At 42.3% G+C, this 17,966-nt stretch overlaps 1 protein-coding gene across 3 annotated transcripts in view; it reads left to right on the top strand.

Annotated features, from left to right (window-relative positions):
- The first annotated feature begins 2,210 nt into the window (after window positions 1-2,210).
- The window catches only part of PRR5L (proline rich 5 like), a 70,490-nt gene continuing 54,734 nt past the window's right edge, over window positions 2,211-17,966 (top strand). The window contains exon 1 of one of the 3 annotated variants that reach the window (XM_079952168.1): window positions 2,211-2,671. The gene's annotated coding sequence lies outside the window, so the exon portion shown is untranslated. Of the gene's footprint in view, window positions 2,672-2,743; window positions 2,995-17,966 lie in introns of those variants that run through there. The other 2 variants (XM_079952167.1, XM_079952169.1) reach the window with 2 other exon arrangements.

Here is a 17,966-nt window from a genome sequence, read left to right as displayed (position 1 = left end):
ATTAGGTCCAGTCGTGGCCGACTCTGGGGTTGCGGCGCTCATCTCGCTTTACTGGCTAAGGGAGCCGACGTTCGTCCACGGACATTTTTTCCGAGTCATGTGGCCAGCATGACTAAGCAGCTTCTGGCGAACCAGAGCAGCGCATGGAAATGCCATTTACCTTCCCGCCGGAGCGGTACCTGTTTATCTACTTGCACTTTGACGTGCTTTCAAACTGCTAGGTTGGCAGGAGCTGGGACCGAGCAACGGGAGCTCACCCCATTGCGGGGATTCGAACTGCCAACCTTCTGATCGGCAAGCCCTAGGTTCAGTGGTTTAGACCACAGCGCCACCCGCGTCCCAATATATACCATATATCATAAATAAACCACAGTCTCTGCTGTGCCTTATTTCCAAAAGGAAACACTAACCCTGATCAAGTGCCAGGAACACCTGGAATATCATATCACTCAGAGATTAGAGTGGCATACACCTGTATTAATCTTTCTCTTTGCTCCCAGATACTGGGAACAAATCACTGGAGAATACTATACTGAGAAACATTCTCTGAGAAACATTCAGCTCATCACTGTTCATAGCTGTCAACTTTTCCCTTTTCTTGCGAGGAATCCTATTCAGAATAAGGGAATTTCCCTTAAAAAAAGGAAAACGTTGGCAGCTATGTCACTGTTAGAAATGGAATGCTGGACAGGATGGGAGGAACTTGCTTACTTAAGACCAAAAGTACAGTTTGGGGCAGAGGTGTGTGATGAGCCTCAGAGCACCAAACCAATTCCTCAACCCATGTATTTGCTCTTGCAAATTACCCATTTCACCAAAACCCCTTTAAATCACAGAAATGGCCTTTAAAATATATTCAGATCTTGACTCACCTGCCTCTCATTTAATATATTGTTCTACATCCATTACCCAGATCTCATCAAATGATGTTTCTTCAATTAACCCCACACAGTGCTGATTTTCACCTGCCCAGTCCAGCCCCAAAAGAAAGCAAATAGATCTCTGTCTATGCCTTTGCTTTCCTGCCCAGCTACTGCAGGCCAACCCAAAGAAACGGCACCCAAGGAAAGCAGGTGCCACCAATCAGTTTCTGACAGAGCAGGTGCTTTCCTGCAACCTGCAAAGGCAGTGCAGAATCCTGGAACCTTAAATGTGCTCAATTCCATTTCACTGGAGCCATCTCTGCTGGAACCTTGTTGATGTGAAACAAAGTTTAAAAAACAACACATACACACAGCTGGAAGCACATGTGTTTGTTGCTTTTAAGTTTGCTTTTGAGTTTTTGCCCTCTTCAAGAATGGCAAGCATCAGCAGCAAGCATGTAAAAGGATGAGCAGCTGCTGTAAAATTGAGGCAGACGCTACAGAAGAAAATAAGAATAAAAACATCTTGGTCATTTAATCTGCTATTGATATGCTTCTCTGTGAATGGACAACAAAGGAGGCAGAAATTTTAATTTGCTAGGGCAGAAAAAAAAGCTTGGTTCATCTCTAAAGGTTGCAGTTTGACATGGGAGTAACAGCCTGAATTTGAGGATGCCACCAGAATATGTCTTTTCTGTGGTGGCTCCGTGCTTGTGGAATGCTCTCCCCAGGGAGGTTTGCCTGGCACCTTCACTACATATATCATATATTTAAGTACCAGGCAAAATCATTCCTCTTCTCCTGGCCTTTGGCTGATTGAAACTGTGTGTGTGTGTGTGTGTTTTACTGTTATGTTGGTTATGCTATGTTTTATATATTGCAAACCGCCCTGTGATGAAGGGTGGTGTGGAAATTTAATAATAAGCAATACTTGGAAGTGATCTATAGTTGCACCATCGGGATGCACTAGAATCTGAGACTGCATTCCTCAACACCTGTGGGAAGGAGCCTAAGCGTGGGCGGAACTCAAGGAACACATTATTCCTTCCAGGTAAACACGCACATCTTTGCTCTGACAGTCTCACTGAAATCAGCAGCAGGAATAACGCTGCTGGTCCACTTGCATCCACTGACCTGGGAGTATAAGACAGCCCCATCAAATTCACGAGGGCTTACTTCTGAGTAGACCGCTGCATAGGCTAGCACTGCTAACCTCTCACGAACACCAACCGCGTTATGGCTGCTTCAAAGCTTTGGAAACAAGGGGAATCGCTCCCGGCCGATGAGTTAAAGCAAACACAGCGAGCAAGAAAAAAACCACAACCCTTGCCCTGGCAAGAAAAATGAGTGGGGGAGAAGGAAGTTTTTTTCCTTCCCCCATCCAGCTATTACAGCTCCATTAGTCATTTCTTATTTCCCAGTTCGCCAAAAGTGGCGCTCGAGTTCCATTTAAAGGGGGGCGAGTGGGAAGTTCCGCTCTCTCCCGCCGCGGGTTCCGAAATGTAAAGGGGATGGGACAGAAACGGGATGGCAGCAACTTCCCCTGAAGTTGAAAGGGAGCTGGGAGGAGTTTTTTTGGGGGGGGGGGCGTTGAGCGAGACCGGAGCCGCCGCGTCTCCACAGCAACGGCTGCAGACTGATTCTCCATCAAGTTGTCAGCGCGCGTCTTGTTGGCGAGGAGATAATTGCAAGGTAGCCGCTTTCCACGCGCGCTCTTTCGGCTGGGGTACACTGATCGCGGGCAGCTGAGTTATTTGCCCCCCAAATAAAAGGAGAGGAGATCGAGGTGTTCCGCAATGCCTGATCTGGTAGGAGAGAGCGAGCGACTCCCTTCCCCCACCCATCCCTTTGTAGGTAGAAGCTTCTTGTGGCGGGAGGCGGGAGCGACGCGCACGTTGGCTTCGCCGTCAAAACAAAACGCAGGGGCAGCTTCTCCTTTGTGCGCTCCAAGCCAAGGCAGGTTTCCTCGGAAGGAAGAGGGAATTACTCTGGAGTAAATGTGCGCCAGATCCCGATCCCACTGTCCCTTACACGGAAGTAATGCCCTCTTTGCTGGGAAGGAATCCCGCCTCCTCCCTTTCGAAGTGGGTTTAAGATTCCAGCCTTAAACGCGGCAACGCGGAATTTGTAGGTGGGTTTATTTATTCAAAGCGTCTTCCAGAAGTGTCCGCCTTCGCCTCCGACAAGCACGCCTCCAGTTCTCAGTCTCTATTTTTCTTCTTCCCTCGGGAGCTACTGAATCCCGAAACCCCAGAGTGGGTGGGGACCGCGGAGAGATGATTTTCTCCCCCCCCTTTTTTTTTTTTTGCTAAATGACTTTAATTAGAGAGCATAACCGGCTGCGCCCAGACTGCAGACTTTTCAGCGAGTAAAGGCGCCTGGCGGGCTCCTTCCCTCCTTCACTTTTATGTATTAAAAAAGAAAGAAATTCTTTTCTCAATCGCCTGAGAATTCGCTGGGCTGGCTGGTGATTTGGTGAATGAAAAGTGGAACGTTTTATTGTTAACTAATGAATCGCCTAGAGGGGGATCTCACTGCTCGGGAGAGGATGATAATTGGAGCGTTTTATCCCCTAGCAGAACCATATACATCTATATTTATTAATTAATGAACCCTCTTCTTCTTTTGCAGTAAGTACGATCAATGATGGATCTTCTCCTGGTCCTTTTCATTTCTTCCTTTGCTTGTTGAGAACTCCCCATCGTTTGCAAGAGTTGCATCTTTGCTTGGGGCTGAAAGGCATGCAAATCTTTTTTTATGCAGATTCTGTGGCTGCTACAGTTTCAACAGGCTTAGAAGGGGAAGAGTATCACAACACAGAGTGGTTACCCACCGCGCCCCGGCGCAACTCTCTAAATGACTAAACTTGTGCTGAAGTCTCAGCTTCTCTCCCATGGCTTTTTGTTTGTTAGCAAGAAGTGTGGGTCGTATTTATAGACAGCTCTTCTATTTTGTGGTGTGGAAGGTTTCAATTTTGTTCAGCCGGTAGCGAGTCACATTCCCCTGCACGGCACCTCTCTAGGGCTTACATTGTGTGTACATGAATAGCAACAGGTTATGTAATGGGGAAGGCAGTGGAGAGTTGAGCTGTAGCATTTTGGCATAAATCCAAGTAGAAACCCTTTGTGCTCTTTGCTATAGGTTTCTGTGTAAAACTGAGACACATCTTGGCCTTCTGGGAAGTGTCTGTGTGTGCTGTTTTTGGGGGTTACCTTCTGGGCACCTTGATTGAAGCCAACTGTGCAGCCTGCAAACCCAGATTTCTTTATCGGTTATCACTTATAGTCATGTCAGTTGGGAGAAGGGGACACATGGGTTCAAAACTCCTGATATGCTTTTGCAAGTTGGAACAGGTGGAATGACTATCAAAGATAGGTACACCAAATTAGGTGCAAGTAAAGAACCCCGAGGGGACGCAGGTGGTGCTGCGGGTTAAACCACTGAGCCTAGGGCTTGCTGATCAGAAGGTCGGTGGTTTGAATCCCCGCGACGGGGTAAGCTTCTGTTCTTCGGTCCCTGCTCCTGCCCACCTAGCAGTTCCAAAGCACGAAGTGCAAGTAGATAAATAGGTACCACTCCGGCGGGAAGGTAAACGGCGTTTCCGTGCGCTGCTCTGGTTCACCAGAAGTGGCTTAGTCATGCTGGCCACATGACCCGGAAGCTGTACGCCGGCTCCCTTGGCCAATAAAGTGAGATGAGCGCCGCAACCCCAGAGTCGGTCACGACTGGACCTAATGGTCAGCGGTCCATTTACCCTTTACCTTTAAAGAACCCCGAAGTGTCAGACAGCATCATTAGACAATATGACTGCCAACCAAGTGGCGTGTATGTGTGTGTGGAAGTAGCCTGATCTGTCTTTCAACAGCAGCTTGATGTGTAGGAATGAGAAAACAGAGGTTTTTGCAGCATGGAGTTGTTGTTGTTGGTTGTTGCTGTTGTTACCAGTATTTATTGAATTTATATACCACCCTATACCTGGAGATCTCAGGGCAGTTCACAGAATAAAATCAAAATATAAAACCACAAAATACATAATCAAAATAAAAAGAACAACCTAATAACCCCCACACACCCCAAAAAACACATTTTAAAAGGGCATAGGATCCTCACAATATTTAAAGTAAGACAATTAACAAATGTGGGCAGGAGCCACTCGTTGGAAAGACCATGATGTCAGAAATGTCTGTGGCAATATTTTTGGCAACCAAATTAACTGGGTGCCTTTCTGATACAAAGACAAACATAAGAGTGGGAGGGAGGAAAATTAGCTTTGGTTGCTGAGCAGAGTTGGGCGTAATTGCCTTCTAAGGTGTTGCATTTCAAAGGCACAACAACAGTGGCAAGCTGAAAACTTGACACACCTTTTGGTTCTCTGGTATAACTGTTGCACTGCATTGTGGGTGGAAGGTGTGTAAACCACCCACCTCCATGCCCAGTGGTTGTTTGTTTGTTGGTGGGTGTGTATTGTGAGAATCTGATGTACAGTGGTAGCTCAGGCTAAGTACTTAATTCGTTTCGGAGGTTCGTACTTAACCTGAAACTGGTCTTAACCTGAAGCACCACTTTAGCTAATGGGGCCTCCTGCTGCTGCACCGCAGGAGCACGATTTCTGTTCTCATCCTGAAGCAAAGTTCTTAACCCAAGGTACTATATCTGGGTTAGCAGAGTCTGTAACCTGAAGTGTATGTAACATGAAGCATATGTAACCCGAGGTCCCACTGTATTGGCAAAGTGCATAATCAGGCTGAGAAGGCCTGTTTTGACCCACAAAGCCATTTCTCCCAAGCCATTTTCCTGTGCCCTATACCTGATGTTGTATAAGATGTCAGATGTGAGGGCAGATAAAGATACCATCTCTGCTGTCAACTGATAATCAGTACCTGCAATGCTTTGCCTTTGTGGTTTGCTTTCATACGACACAGGCAAAGGGAAATGCTTCAACTGATGTCATGGTCAACATGTGGCCCACTAGCTGGATCCAGTTTCTTATCCTTGTTCCACATCCACCAGCAGTGTGGTGATGAAGGACCTTGGCAATATATTTTGGGATGTTCTTGGTAGATTGAGTCCTCTTACTAATGTGCCCTTGATGGGTGTCAGAATGAGGACTGAATAAGCAGATGAGAGATCTGTAATTTGGACAAACTGCTGTTGCTTTGATAAAATAGGCTATCAAATCAAAAAAAGGTCAACCCACCATATAACTTTTGAATGAAATTGTCCTATGAATCAACTAAAACATTCACCACCTTATTGAAGATTTTTTTTAAAAAACGATTGAGTGACTAAATCAATTGATTATGACGTTGCAAATCAGCATATTACCAAACCGTTAACTTTTCCTGTAACAGTTGTGTAGAATGAAGCACCATATCTGGTTGAACTGCACACGAGCCGACCCATTTTTCTATTTTGTTACTTAGCTAGCACATTGCAACAAATATTTCCATCACGCTAGTTGCTTAACGTTTCAGGGGCAACGAAGCGAGATCTGTGTTGCCTACATTTTGGCAGCTTCAAGATTCTGATGTCACAGGCTGACCTAGTCCTGCTTGGGAATGTAAAAATGTTGTCAATCAACAACTTAACAGACAATTTCTTAGTAATCAGAGTTTTAATCACATTGTTTAAAGATTGCCATCTTAAAATTAATTCTGAGGAATGGCAGTGGGCATATCTACTTTCTACTAGGGCTGCCATAGTAGGGTGATTATTACTATTTTTTAATGCTTAAAAAATCCCCCCCAAAAGCTCAACAACTTTGTCTGGATTTTTACTTTTGGGAATACGACAACCCTATTTCTACTTCCCCCAACTGTGTCACCAAAATTTGTTGAGGTTCCAGAACATGCATCTTTACTTGGAAATGTAGTATTTAATTATCAAATGTATTGTTGATTTGTGAACATTTGACTGCATTTTAAAGACTTGCAGTCACCTATAAAAACTAGTTTAAAGAGATGTGTAAACAATGTGATTAGATGGTTTCAAATACTGAAGTTAGGCTGACCTAGTCTTGCTTGGGAAGGTAAAAATGTAGGGATTGTGGCAAACTTTATAAAAAGCTGGTGCGGAAGTAAACTAACCCTAGCCTGAAAAAGCTGAGCCAATTATGAGCTGATCCAAATTTTGTATGTGACTGGGTCTCGCTGTTCCAGCACTGCCATTATTTGTTTCTATATTCCTTTCTATCCAGGTAAAATTAGGAAAAGGGGGAGGGGGAGGCCTAAGTGAAGACAGGGGGTGGTAGAACTGTAGAGTGGGAAGCGACCCCCAAGGGTTGCAGTATCCGGCTCAACTGCATGCATTGTAGGAATCACAGCTAAGTAATCTTTGACAGACTACCATTCAATCTCTGTTTAAAAACCTCCAACGAAGGTGTGTCAGAAAGTTCTTCCTTATGTTTAGTCCGAATCTCCTTTCCTGTGATCTTATTCCATTGATACCATTCATCCTGGAGCAGCAGGAAACACACTTTCTCCATCTGACAACCCTTCAGATATTTGAAGATGGTAGAGGTTGACAGAAAACGCCTTTTCTAGCTTCCGTTGAACGTGCCAGATCCTTTTGAGGATTCTCCAAAGAGTTTGGAAAGACTGAGCCTATTCTACATCGAGACCGGATAGGCATTGTGTTCAAGAAGAAGTTAAAAGTTACCTCAGAATGGTTCTGACAGTGACAGAATTGTGACTAACAAGCTGGTCAGCTGAGCCTAGGATGCTGCTGTAGTGCAAGATGTTTTGTGCATAATTTTCTCATTAGCTCTGTGCAGTCTGCTGTACATAGCTTCTGCCATTTCAAGACAGAGGAAATGTGACCTAATTAAATTTAGTATTATGGGGCTGGGGAAAGTATTTATCCACTTTCCTATGCTGACTAATACGAAGGAGGGCTCTAGGGGACTGTTACTGGCATCAGTAGCCTGATCTCATGCAGACTTAGCCACTGAAAACAATGATCTTGGGCATGCCTAACAGTGTAGTCATATGCATGTATACTTGCAAGTAAACCACAGTGAGTTCATTTTTTTTAAATAAATATTTATTAAGATTTTTTTAATACAAAAATGCAAAAGTAATAAACAATATAACATATAACATAGCATATTTTCAAAGCTTCTTTGGACTCCCTCACATCCCCCGCTCCCACTTGCATCATTGTAAAACTTTTTCCAGCAATTTATCGACTTGTTTATATTCTTAAATCTCATTCATTTAATTTAGTCTAATAATTCTCCAAAAAGTTTATATTTTCCTCGATCTCATTTATCATCCAGATTACATCTAATTTAATGGTGCTCAATTTTTAGTGATCTGGCATCCTTCTTAACATTCATCCAAATTACAGTGTTTTTGTAGATAGATCCTAAATTTCTTCCAGTCTTCTTCAACCCTCTCCTCTCCCAGGTCTCGAATTCTGCCGGTCATCTCGGCCAGTTCCATATAGTCTATCAGTTGCATCTGCCATTCTCCCAGTGTGGGTAAATCTTGGGTTTTCCAATGCTTAGCGATGAGTATCCTTGCTGCCGTTGTTGCATACAGGAAAAAGGTTCTGTCCTTCTTTGTCACCCTCTGGCCGACAATACCCAGGAGGAAGGCCTCTGGTTTCTTAGGGAAAGTATACTTAAATACCTTTTTCAACTCATTATATATCATTTCCCAGAAGGCCTTCACTCTAGGGCACGTCCACCAGAGGTGAAAGAATGTTCCTTCATTTCCTTTACATTTCCAGCATTTATTATCAGACAAATGGTATATTTTGGCAAGTTTAACTGGGGTCATGTACCATCTATATATCATTTTCATTACATTTTCCTTCAAAGCATTACATGCAGTGAAGTTCAACCCAGTGGTCCACAACCTTTCCCAGTCCTCAAACATAATGTTATACCCAATATCCTGTGCCCACTTTATCATAGCTGATTTAACCATTTCATCTTTTGTGTTCCATTTTAACAGCAAGTTATACATTCTTGAAAGTACCTTAGTCTTAGGTTCTAACAGTTCTGTTTCCAATTTCGATTTCTCCACCTGGAACCCTAACTTTTTGTCATTTTTAAAGACTTCTTTAATCTGAGCGTAGTGTAACCAGTCTCGCACTTTATCCTTCATTTTCTCCAAACTCTGCAGTTTCCAATTGTCTCCATCTTTTTCTAGTATTTCCCCATATTTTGGCCATTCGGCCTCCATATTGGGTCTTTTTCGGGCCTTAGCTTCCAGAGGTGATAGCCACCTTGGAGTTTTATTTTCCAACAAGTCTTTATATTTTGTCCAGACATTAAACACTGCTTTTCTGACAATATGGTTCTTAAAGGCCTTATTGATCTTAACCTTGTCATACCATAAGTATGCATGCCAACCAAAAGCATTGTTGAAACCTTCCAGATCCAGTACGTCAGTGTCTTCGAGAAGTAGCCAATCTTTTAGCCAGCAGAAAGCTGCGGCCTCATAGTACAACTTTAGGTCTGGCAGGGCAAAGCCCCCTCTTTCTTTCGCATCAGTTAGTATCTTATACTTAATTCTGGGCTTTTTGCCCTGCCAGACAAACTTAGATATATCTCTCTGTCACTTCCGGAAGCACTCCGTCTTGTCCACAATCTGTAATGTTTGAAACAAAAACAACATTTTTGGCAATACATTCATCTTGATAGCAGCAATTCGGCCTAACAAAGAAAGTTTCAATTTTGTCCAACTGTCTAAGTCTCTCTTAATTTCAGACCAACATTTTTCATAGTTATCCTTAAAAAGACTCAGATTTTTTGCTGTTATGTTGACCCCTAGGTACTTTACTTTTTTAACCACATTTAATTCTGTCTCTCTCTGAAACCGTTCTGACTCTGTATCTGTCAAATTTTTTCCCAATACCTTGGTTTTCTGTTTGTTTAATTTAAATCCCGCCACCCGACCAAATTCTTGAATCAATTGTAATACTCTTTTCGTACTAGATTCTGGCTCCTGCAGGGTCAAAACTAGGTCATCTGCAAAAGCTTTAAGCTTATATTGTTTTGCTCCGACCTGAATCCCTTCCACCAACCGGTCCCCTCTAATCGTATTCAAGAGCACCTCCAGAACCGAAATAAATAACAGAGGGGAAATAGGACAGCCTTGTCGTGTTCCTTTTTCAATTTTAAACTCTTCTGTCACCACATTGTTAGCTATCACTTTAGCCTTTTGTTCTGAATATATTGCATCAATCCCATTCTCAAAACCCCGTCCCACTCCCATTTCTTTTAAATTTCCCTTCATAAATTTCCAGGAGATATTATCAAAGGCCTTCTCCGCATCTATAAAAATTAACACTGCTTTTGTATTTATATCTGTTTGCAAAAGTTCCAAAATGTCAATGATGTTCCTTGTATTAGCAAACAGATGTCTACCTGGGAGAAAGCCCGCCTGGTCCTTATGGATTACTTCGTTTAAAACTTTTTTAAATCTACTTGCCAAAATGTCTGCAAATATTTTGTAATCCACATTTAAAAGAGAGATGGGATGATAGTTCTTAAGTTGTGTCTTTTCAGCTTCCGATTTTGGTATCAATGTGATGAAAGCTTCCTTCCACGATTCTGGTGCCCTCTTCCCCTCCATAATTTCATTGCTGACCTCCATCAGTGGTTGTATCAAATAGTCTTTTAATGTCTTATAATACTTGGAGGTCAGCCCATCTGGCCCTGGAGATTTGCCCAATTTCATGTTCTGAATGGCTTGTTCAATCTCTTGTCGTGTTATTTTAGAGTTCAGGATTGATCTATTTTCTTGTGACAATTTTGATAATCCATTTTTTCCAAAAATTGTTTAATCTCAATGTCATCTTGCGGCCCTTGAGTATATAATTTTTTAAAATATCTCTGGAAGCACTTTCTAATATCCACAGGGTTCTGAATGTTTCTTCCTTCAATCTCTAAATTTGTAACTGTATTTAATTTTTGTCTCCTCTTCAACTGCCAAGCTAGCAGTTTTCCACATTTATTCGCCGATTCAAAAGTTTTTTGTTTCATTAATTTAATCTTCCACTCTATTTCCTGGTTTATCAATTTAGAATATTGTGCTTGATGAAGTTTAATTTCTCTCAGCGTCGGCTGTGACTTCGGATTCAGTCTTAGCTTCTTTTCTAATTCTTTAATTTTCTCCAAGATTTTATCTTTCCTCTCATTTAGTGTCCTTTTCTTTACAGCATTTTGTTGTATCAAGAACCCCCTCATCACTGCCTTGCTTGCATCCCAGATAATTCTTTTTTCCACCATAGTGTTCAAATTTATCTCAAAATAATCCTTTAGAACTTTTTGGGCCTTCTTAATAATCTCCTGATCTCTGAACAAATTGTCATTCATCTTCCATCTGAAGGAGCCGGTTGGTATTAGTGTCATGTCCATCTTTACTGCGTTATGGTCGGAGCAAGTCTTTGGGCAGATTTCCACCTTTTTGACCTTGGGTGCCAGACCTCTAGATATCCATATTTGGTCGATTCTTGTCCAGGTCAGTTGGGCTTCAGAGAAAAATGTTCCCTCTCTTCCCAAGGGGTTCTTTATCCTCCAGATATCAATCAAATCCATATTGTCTGTCATTTCGAAAAAGGTCTTTGGTAGTCTGCCATCTTTTGTAACATTTTGGCTTTGTGACTTATCCATGTTGGTTGATACGACCCCATTCATGTCTCCCATCAAAATGATGTTGTTGTAATCCAGATAGTCCAGCATGGTCTCATGCAACTTCTTATAGAATTCCGATTTCCCCTCATTTGGCGCATAGATTCCTAATATCAAAAATTTCTCTCCTTGATGTTGTATCTCAATTGCCAGAATTCTTCCATGTTCATCTTTAAATAGGAATTTGGGTGACAGGCTCTCTTTTGCATAAATGACCACACCTCTCTTCTTTACTCTGTCCGAAGATATAAATTCCTGGCCCAATCTTTTATTTATTAGCACTTTTCTGTGGAGCCTAGTCACATGTGTTTCTTGCAGGCAAATAATGTCCAATTGTTCTTTTTTTAATATATGAAATATTTTCCTCCTTTTTCCGGAATGTTACAGCCATTTATATTCCAGCTCAGAAGTTGCAGAGACATCCTGAAATAATCTAGTTATTTTTCCAGGGGTGGTATCTTGTTCGCTGAATCTTCAGATTCCAAGGGTGCCGGTACCGCCGGTGCTCCAGGCCCAAAGGGTAGTTCAATTCCTTTTTGAAGGTCCTCTCCGTATGTGGTCAAAAATTTATCTCTATCTTCCAGTGTTCTAATTTTAACCTTCTTCCCTCTGAAGGTGAAAGATAATCCTTGGGGAAATTCCCACCTAAAGATAATTGAATTGCTCCTAAGCAGTTTAGCCAATTCAAGGTAGGCGGATCTGAGGTCCAACAGCTGTTTAGGGATATCTTTGTAAAACTCAGTTCTTCTATCCAAAATATCCAGTGATTTTCCGTAGTGTAAGCCCAAAATCTTATCCCTTTCCTCCTTTGATCTCAATATTATCAAACAGTCTCTGGGCTTTTCTTTCTTTACAAGTCTTCCAAGTCTGAAAGCAGACACAATTTTAAAGTCCTTTTCCTCTAAATTCCAGAACTTGGAAAATTCTTTAGTCAGAAACTCAGCTAGATTGCCTTCTTCCACTTCTGGTATCGACCTTATCCTTAAATTACTCTCCCGGTTCCGCAGTTCTATCATAGATAGATAAGTCTGATGTTCACCTACTTGCTTGCAGAGTGGTCTTACCTTTTGTTCTAAATTTTCTAATTTTTGACTAGTGTCCTCAGCCAATTCCCGATTTTCTACTGTGGCCTCCGTCAACTGCCCAATTGCCTGTGCGTTCTGTGATACTTGTCCAGTTAATCTATTTAGACATTCTGTGTTTTGTTCAATTTTGGCTGTTTGTTCATCAACTTTCTTGTCCAAAGATTCCCCTCTCTTGTCCAGAGACTCCAATTTTTCATAGATTTTCTCTAAAATAGAAGCAGTTGCTCCTGAGGCCATATCTTCCCATTGTGACTGTTCAGTTTCTTCCTCTCCTGCCCTTGGCAGAGAAGAGGCTTCTTCCTCTGAAGGCAAAGTAGGTACAGATGATCTACGTGCCTGCGAGACTGAGGTTAAAGTTGTCAAAGTTGCTTGTCTAGTTCTTCCCCTCCTTCTTGCGCCACTCATTCCAAAGTTATCTAAAAGTCAAGGTCAAGCTGAGTTGTTCCCATGAGAAAGCAGCGGCCCAGAGGAAAACAATCAAACAGGAGGTCGGGGAAAAGGAAAAGGAAATAATGTCACTGCTGTAAATCCCAAATCCTCTAGAGGGAGCTTGAAATGTCTCAAGGGGAGAATCCGATTCTAATAAATTTACTAGAATCAAATTTAATATCCAGGGACCTTCAATAGCAGATTTTAAGCAGAGTTGGCATTAACAGCCACCTTGTATCAGACAGTGCATGCTGGTACTTCAATTGATGTTTCAAAGTAACAAGTCCAAACCCCCTCAGATTGTTGCAAGTTCTAATACACAATAGCCAGATCTGCAAAACTGACAGCTCAAGTTGCTCAGGCAGCTCCAGCACCTGGGTTTCTTGTCCAAATTGTAGTTCCAATAGAAGAAAGGTATCACAATACAAATAAAAGTCAGATGATCAAATGCTTAAAGTCCTTATTTTGTTAAAGAAAAAGTTCAATGGGTGCTCAGATCAGTTAGGCTAAAGATTCTTTTTAAGCCTCCACTCCTCCAGCTCTTTGCTTTGAAATTCAATGACAGCGGAAGACGGACTTCCTGTTTTGCGTCGCTCCGCTTTCAGCCAAAATCAATAATTTAGTCTCAAATTTTTTAGAAGTCCTTCTTTACTCACGGGTTGTTGCTTTCCCGAATCCAAATTTTCCAGGAAAAAAGGTCAGCGCTCACCGGCAGCAGCAGCGCGGCTTCACTCCGTAGATTGCGAAACGACTCACAGTGCCGCTACCCCCTCCATGATCCGGAGCCCCTTACGGGGTTCCTTCAACGTTTCGGGAGCCGCTTCTGGCGCCCGCCGAGTCTCAAGACCACAGGCTCTTGCTGCCTGTGGGTTTCCGATGTGGGTCTCCACTTCGCCGTAGCGGACGACCCAATTTCTACGGAGCTTCCTCCTCACGAAAGGAAGAGGACCGCCATTGCCGTTCGCGCCGCCTCCGGAAGTCGTAAACCACAGTGAGTTCAGTTGGGCTTATTCGCAGGTAGCTGTGCGTAATACTGCAGCCAGTTTACAAAACTTCCAACTGGCCAGTAAACCAGTCAAACAATCTTAGGTTTTGGGATACTGTACGCTGAATACAGTTCAGATGCAAGATATGTGCTCTTGCTACACTGTAGTGACTCTTTGATCTTGTGTAAACTTTTTCCTAGTACCAACAGCTGCAGATAAAAGTTCTGCATTCCCCCTGCTGTCACCTGCTAGAAAAGTGTTGAATTTACTAGCAAAGGGAAGATGTGCTCCCAACTATTTTGAGATTGGTCCTGAAGATCAATCATCTTTTAGTCTGACAGTTTCTTCATGTGTTCACAAGTCTGTTCTGTCTAGTCTCTGTATTAATCTGCATTTTTAAACATCAGCATGAACATTTGTATTTTAATATGTATCTTTCATAAAATAGACATTTGGAAACGTTTCTGATTAAGACCTGCGTCACAACATTTTGGGAAGTACCCGCGACACTCTCTCTCTCTCTCTCTCTCTGTAGGCCACGAGACTCTTAACTTTATGGTTGTGGGTTTGAGTCCCACGTTGGGCAAAAGATTTCTGCATTGCAGGGTGTTGGACTAATGTCCCTGGTGCTACAATTCCTTGATTCTAAGTGCATTCAGAGCTGTACATTAGATCAGGTGGTGAGGATAAGTCAGTTGGTATTGGCATTTGTAAAGAATGAGTTTTTCAACCACCCCTGTTCTGAAGAGGTTGGGAAGCTTGATGCCATGCCTGTGATACACAGTCCTTGCGCCTCAGGAGGCAGATATGTCTGTTTTCTATAGTTTAATTAGAAGTTCTTGCTGTTGTTCTTTCATCTTAACAGTGCTCCAGCATCTGAGAACACGTCTTCTAATCTGTTTCCTGTATTGCTTTGATGAACGCCACCATATCATTTCAGATCATAATGAAATCTTATTTACCAGGTTGTTGTTGTTGTTTAAAAAAAAAATCAAACCCAAAAATGGCTGCAACAGCAGGAGAAATATTGCTGCACCCAAGACCTATTTTCTCTGAAAATTTCTAGGTGGTAAGTATAGCACTTGGTGATGAGAACAGGGCTGTGACCTGTACAGCCCAGTGCTTTGCTTGTTTACTTGATGAACCCCAGTTAATGGAACAGGAACGGTAAGCTAGCAGCCTAATGAGCTCGTGTGCCGAGACTTCTGTATTCCTCAGCTCCATGCCAGGTTTTCAACCAATCCTTGTTCCCCTGCCTTTTAAATGAGGGTTTTGATCTGCAGGGTGTGTTTGTGTGTGTACCACTAGATTCCATGCAGTGAAAAGCGCTATCTGCTGATTTTGACAGATGGAAGTTCTGTTAAAGGCACAAGAACAGATTACACTGTCTCCACCCCTCACCCTGTGCCCCATTCATCATTGGCAGATCCGATGACTGGCCTGCTTGAAAATTGAGAAGATATGGGTTTGAGAGCCATTTGAAATTGGATGGTCAAACTTACTGCTCTGACCATGATGCTATGTGCAGCCCATAAAGATACCTTAACACTTAAAAGCTTATCATAGTATCCAACTGTCCCTCCAAATGGGGTATATTTGTTTGGAATGGCTTTGTGTGATAATGGTGCTGAGAGGAATAAATTCCTTATTGCTGTTGGTAGTGATATCATAGAAGTCATATTGTAGAGTTGGAAGGGACCACGAGGATCATTTAGTTCAACCCCCTGCAATGCAGGAATATGCAATTTGTCCCATACAGGGATCGAACCTGCAACCTTGACATTATCAGCATCACACTCTAACCAACTGAGCTGTTAATTTCACTGTTCGTTAAAAAAACCCCTCCTAAGTAGAAGTTGTGCTATTCGCAATGTTATATGTTCTAATAGGAAAAACAGATGAACTGTTAAAAAACAACCACCTTCTTCCAGAGGTGGTTGCTTTTGCAATAAATGGCTTCTGTTACTAAACCTTTCCAGGTGGTGATGAGTTGAGCAGCCACCCCGTATCTTCTTAAAACTTTTTACTAGATTTACCCTAAGTGGCCAGAAATTTATTTATCCATCACAATCCACTCTCAGTATCAAATCAGCTCATTTCATAATTCAGCTGCAATCCTAGGTAGACTTACTTGGGAGTAAGTCCAGTTGAATTTAGTGGGGTTTGCTTCTAAGTAGACATGGATCAGATATGTTAACATGTAAATTTATGAACATTTTGGTTTTTCTACATGCCTCCTGAAACTAGTTTCAGTGCTGAAAGAGTCAAAGTGAAACCAGGATGATAAAACAGAAATTCATGTTAGGTTTCTGTATTTTTAGCTGTGGGGACAATTTTGCTGCTGCTTTCTTAGACTATAATTTCTTTTGCTGACCCTATAGTGTGTGTTTCTCTCTCTCCAAATAGAAAATATGTTCTCTTATCTGCATTTCTTTTAGGCTAGGTTTAAACTCCGTATCTAATATAAAAGAATTTTGAGTGGAAATTTTAGTGTTAAGGCTATATCAGAGTTTCCTAGCTGTCAAGGTTTTGTTAAAACCATTCTTTAATACAGGCTTCTAAGTGCTTGGAATATTGCATTTCCCCCTAAATATTGCATTTCCCCCTAAATTCACATGGCAATCTCTAATATCAACCATCCATATTGCAGGGATGTCTCCAGGGGGTAACATCCATCCAAAATATGTCTTGCTATCTTCTCTCTCTCTCTCTCTCTTGTTCCTACTCCATTTGACAAAGTCTCATGGCTCCAAGAATTGCAGCAAATGAGTGACCAGAGATTTGCAGTTTGTTAATCTCAGCACATGATAAGAGTCTGCAGGTGACTTTAAATAAAAATGTTTTGCTTTTCCTCCAGCTCAATGAAGTTATGGTTGTTACATATCTTTAGGCACCAGTTAAAAACATCTCCTAGGTCTTTGGCTAATTAAACAACCCATGGCCTTTTCAACTGTGGGGGCAGTATTGTTGTTGTTTGTTACTATATTATGTATTTTTGTGTTTTATATTGTAAACTGCCCTGTGATTCTCGGATGAAGGGCAATATAGAAATTTAATAAATAACATAAAAACAAAAAGTAGATATCTGGCAGGAATTTCCAGATTGAGGTCAGATCAGCCACCTTCAGCAAAGAGGTGATAGCATCTTAGACTTCTAGTCTCCAAGATGAAGTATTCTAGAATCAGCATGGCCAAGCGTTAAGGGCTTGCTTCCCACAGAATCCCATAAAAGAGCATTTCTACACATCAAACTCACACTGATTCTGATGTAGTGCTCATGAAGATCTGCTTTCCATGTGTCCAAGTTGATACTGGAGGCTGCTGTGTATAGATAGGCTAACGAACAGATGCAGATCTGCAGGGATATAGATGCAGAGGAGTTCATATCTACATCCAACTGTGACAGCAGAATCCTTCTATCAGATGGCTCACTCCTCTTCTAGTGTGCTGTGCTCCTATGCTTCCGACGAATGCTGTCGGCATGAGTGGTTTTATGGCATATAGTGCTACCCTCTCCCAGTGCCTTATGAAGTTACATTTACTAAGTGGGATGAGCCAGCTGAGAGCAAGAAGAAAAGATGAAGTCACAACAGCTTGTTTGGGCTGAATCGCCCTCCCTCCCCAACCCCGACAGGGCCAGCTACCACCAAATGTCTTGTGGAAAGGACCCTAAGACAGCAAGAAGGGCAGGGGAGTGAATAATATGACTTCTTCTTAGTGTTTCTCAAACTTGGGTCTCTAGCTGTTGTGACTACCCAACATTACCACTCATCCCTGGACCTACTAGCTATGGATTTGTAGTCCAACAACAGCTGGAGACCCAAGTTTGAGGAACACTGTCTTAGAGGGTTATCTACTGCCATCTGCCCTGTGGGAAGGATCCTGAGGACTTGTTGTGCTTGATACTGCTTATTGTGGTGGTGCATCTAGATGGGATCTAAATAACCATTAGAAAGGTGTT

Source organism: Podarcis cretensis, assembly GCF_951804945.1.
Source record: "Podarcis cretensis genome assembly, chromosome: 1".
Taxonomy (NCBI): domain Eukaryota; kingdom Metazoa; phylum Chordata; class Lepidosauria; order Squamata; family Lacertidae; genus Podarcis; species Podarcis cretensis.
The sequence above is the reverse complement of the archived record's forward strand: the minus strand, read 5'-3'. Positions and strand labels throughout refer to the sequence as shown.